The sequence below is a fragment of the Pristiophorus japonicus genome, unplaced genomic scaffold (assembly GCF_044704955.1).
Source record: "Pristiophorus japonicus isolate sPriJap1 unplaced genomic scaffold, sPriJap1.hap1 HAP1_SCAFFOLD_33, whole genome shotgun sequence".
Taxonomy (NCBI): domain Eukaryota; kingdom Metazoa; phylum Chordata; class Chondrichthyes; family Pristiophoridae; genus Pristiophorus; species Pristiophorus japonicus.
The window spans coordinates 3627589-3631805 of NW_027253106.1; the positions used below are offsets into that span (position 1 = coordinate 3627589).

Consider the following 4217-nt stretch of genomic DNA (forward strand, 5'->3'; position numbering starts at 1 on the left):
ACAAACACCAACTTTGTTAATATTGAACCATTAATGTCAATTATTCCATTTTTTCTAATATTTAATTGAACAATGTTCAAAATGTTTCCACCCGGTTTCAAACCAGGGACTTTTCGCGTGTTCGGCGAACGTGATAACCATTACACTGCAGAAACACTGCGATTGACAGGGTGCTAGGAACATAACCAGAGCTTTAACCTACACAGCTGGCCGATACTTCAGGAGCTGGTTTTACGAGAATAGAATAATGGTGCTCTATTTCGGAAGGCTGTGAGTGTAGCAGGAATTGATCTCGTGTTTCCCAGACTTTACACAGAGGAACAGGAGCGAGTGGTTAGGATCTGGGATGCACGGCTTGAAAGGGCGGTGGAGACAGACTGAATATTATCTCTTAGATGGGAGTTGGATAAGTGTCTGAAGGAAAAACAATTGCAGGGCTCCGGGGAAAGGGCGGGGGAGTGGGACTCGCTGAGAGTCGGTACGGTCTCGACGGACCGAATGGCCTTCCGTGCTGTAACCATACCATGATTCGATAAGTTAGTGGCACATTTCATAGTGTGGGTGGGAGCACAACATTGCAAAGGGACATGGATTGAGTCGGCAAAAGTAGAGGCATCTGATTCAGGAGATTCGCGGGGCATGGAAATTCGGGAGTTTAATGAATTTGAAAGGAACATTTTTGTTTTGTGCCGTTTCGGTCAGAGAAATGTTTGGGAAAGGAATTTTTTGCAGAAAGGGATGCAGCATTTAACCTTCTGCCTTAACACTTCTTTCTGGGTGTCAGGTCACATTTCGTTTCAATGTTATTCTTCCAGAATTGCTATAAGAACATAAGAATTAGGAACAGGAGTGGGCCATCTCGCCCTTCGAGCCTGCTCCAACTTCCCCAACATCGGGAACAATCTACCCCCATCTAACCAGTCCTGTGCCATCAGAATCTTGTATGTTTCGATGAGATCCCCTCTCATCCTTCCAAACTCCAATGTATAAAGGCCCAGTTGATCTAGTCTCTCCTCATATGTCAGTCCAGTCATCCCGGGAATCAGTCTGGTGAACCTTCGCAGCACTCCCTCAATAGCAAGAACGTCCTTCCTCAGATTAGGAGACCAAAATTGAAAACAATATTCCAGGTGTGGCCTCACCAAGGCCCTGTACAACGCTAGTAAGACTTCCCTGCTCCGATGCTCAAATCCCCTAGCTATGAAGTCCAAAATACCAATTACCTTTTTCCTGCCTGCTGTACCTGTATGACAACTTTCAGTGACTGATGAACCATGACACCCAGGTCTCGTTGCACCTCCCTTTTCCTAATCTGCCACCATGCATAAAATATTCTGTCTTCACATTTTTGCCCTCAAAGTGGATAACCTCACATTTATCCACATTATACTGCATCTGCCATGAATTTGCCCACTCACCTAACAAGTCTAAGTGACCCTGCAGTCTCTTAGCGTCCCCCTCACAGCTCACACCGTCACCCAGTTTAGTGTCATCTGCAAACATGCAGATATTACACTCAATTCCTTCATCCAAATCATTGATGTACATTGTAAAGAGCTGGGGTCCCAGCACTGAGCCCTGCGGCACTCCACTAGTCACTGCCTGCCATTTTAAAAAGGGCCCTTTATTCCCGACTCTCTGCTTCCTGTCTGCCAACCAGTTCTCGATCCACGTCAGTCTATTACCCCCAATACCATGTGCTTTGATTTTGCACACCAATCTCTTGTGTGGACCCTTGTCAAAAGCCTTTTGAAAGTCCAAATACACCACATCCACTGGTTCTCCCTTGTCCACTCTGCTAGTTACATCCTCAAAAATTCCAGAAGATTTGTCAAGCATAAATCCATCCCTTTCATAAATCCACGCTGACTTGGACCGATCCTGTCACTGCTTTCCAAATGCGCTGCTGTTTCATCCTTAATAATTGATTTCAATATTTCCCCATGACTGATGTCAGGCTAACCGGTCTATAATTACTCGCTTTCTCTCTCCCTCCCTTCTTAAAAAGTGGTTTTACATTAGCTAACCTGCAGTCCATAGGAACTGATCCCGAGTCAATCGACTGTTGGAAAATGATCACCAATGCATCCACCATTTCTAGGCCGACTTCCTTAAGTACTCTTGGATGTAGACTATCAGGCCCCAGGGATGTATCATCCTTCAATCCCATCAATGTCCCACCTCATAAGGATATCCTTCAGTTCCTCCTTCTCACTAGACCCTCGGTCCCCTCGTACTTTTGGAAGGTTATTCGTGTCTTCCTGCGTGAAGATGGAACTGACGTATTTGTTCAATTGGTCTTCGATTTCTTTGTTCCCCATTATAAATTCACCTGAATCCGACTGCAAGGGACCTACAGTGGTCTTCACTAATCTTTTACTCTTCATATTTACAGAAGTTTTTGCAGTCAGTTTGTATGTTACAAGGAAGCTTCTTCTCATAATCCATTTTCCCCCTCCTAATGAAACCCTTAGTCCTCCTCCATTGAATTCTAAATTTCTCCCAGTCCACAGGTTTGTTCCTTTTTCTGGCCAATTTATCTGTCTCTTCCTTGGTTTTAACACTATCCTTAATTTCCCTTGTTAGCCACGGTTCAGCAACGTTCTCCGTTCTATTTTTACTCCAGACAGGGATGTGCAATTGCTGAAGTCACCCGTGTGACCTTTAAATATTTGCCATTGCCTATCCACCGTCAACCCTTTAAGTATCCTTGGCCAGTCTATTCTAGCCAATTCACACCTCATACCGTCAAAATTACCTTTCCTTAAGTTCAGGACCCAAGTTTCCGAATTAACTGTGACACTCTCCATCATAATGAAGAATTCTACCATATTATGTTACTCTTCCCCAAGGGGTCACGCACAACAAGATTGCTAATTAGTCCCTTCTCATTACACATCACCCAGTTAAGGGTGGCCAGCTCCCTTCTTGGTTGACAAAACCATCCATAACACACTCCATGAAATCCTCCTCCACCACATTACTGCCATGTGGTTAGCCCAATCACTGTGTAGATTAAAGTCACCCATGATAACTGCTGTACCACCACTGCACACATCCCTTCTTTCTTGTTTGATGCTGTCACCAACCTTACCACTACTTACCAGTGAGAGAGACATTGCAGCAAGTGTCTGGTTATTGTGAAACAGCAATTGCTAAAAGAACAGTGACCCCGACATGATTTGAACACGCAACCCTTTAACCCAAAGTCAGGCACACTACCGTTGCACCACAAGGTCTACATAGTAGTTAAGGGATGTTTGTCTATATGACGGTTCTGCAATACAAGAGGCTTTAAAATCCTCGCCCATTCCCACCAGGTATCACAAGCAGCGCTCACCTGACTATCACCGGATGGTTTGTTCGAAAACTTTTCTCTTGCTTTCACAGGAAAGCATCATTAATTAACACCTCACCTTCTTTTACACATTCAAACAAATGCTAACTCAGGGACACTCCATACTTCAATCATTTGTGCTGTGCTTTGCATCTTAACTCGAAAACCATATCCCATTTTACTCACTGTATTTTAGATTTCTGGTTCAAACTCTTCATTGCCGATGACACCACGAATCTGGGGCAAATTTTATCAAATTTAACAGCACCGGTTATTCCTACCGTGCACACAAAATACAATCAGTAGTGAAGATAAAATCCCACTATGCGTATTTTCAGATTCAACGCAGTGGGATTTCAAATAAAGTGAAAGAATTTTACGCTGAAAAGATTTGGAAGTGTTCCTTGTATTTGTGTCTTTAATTAAACTTTGTGACGTCTGACACCCGTTCATGCCACTGCTGAATAAGAAAGGAGGGTTTGACATTGACCAGGCTGCACTGCCCCTGATATTTGTGAGCTCATCCTTTATATTCAGTGGTTTCTCGCCCTTTGATGGGCTGCATTGCAGCGGATATCACGTTGGCCTCACACGCGAAAGGTCCTCGGTGGATCCGTTTTCTCTCACTCAAATTTATCTATTTATTAAAGTGAAATAAAAAGCAATTAAGGAATAAGGGAGCCCTTTTGCCAGGAGAATATATAGCAAATATAAACAGCAAATGCTGGAAATCTCAGCAGGTCAGGCAGCATTTGCAGGGAGACGAAACTCGCCTCCGATTGTTCATCCACAGCAAGTTTAAACATAATGTTTCCACCCAGGATCGAACCAGGGACCTTTGCGTGTAAAGCAAACGTGATAACCACTGCACCACAGAAAC

General features: G+C 43.8%; 1 non-coding gene across 1 annotated transcript; it reads right to left on the reverse strand.

The window, feature by feature from the left end:
• Nucleotides 1-4145: 4145 nt before the first annotated feature.
• Nucleotides 4146-4217, reverse strand: trnav-uac (transfer RNA valine (anticodon UAC)). The gene has a single exon. It is a non-coding gene; the product is annotated as a tRNA-Val (tRNA).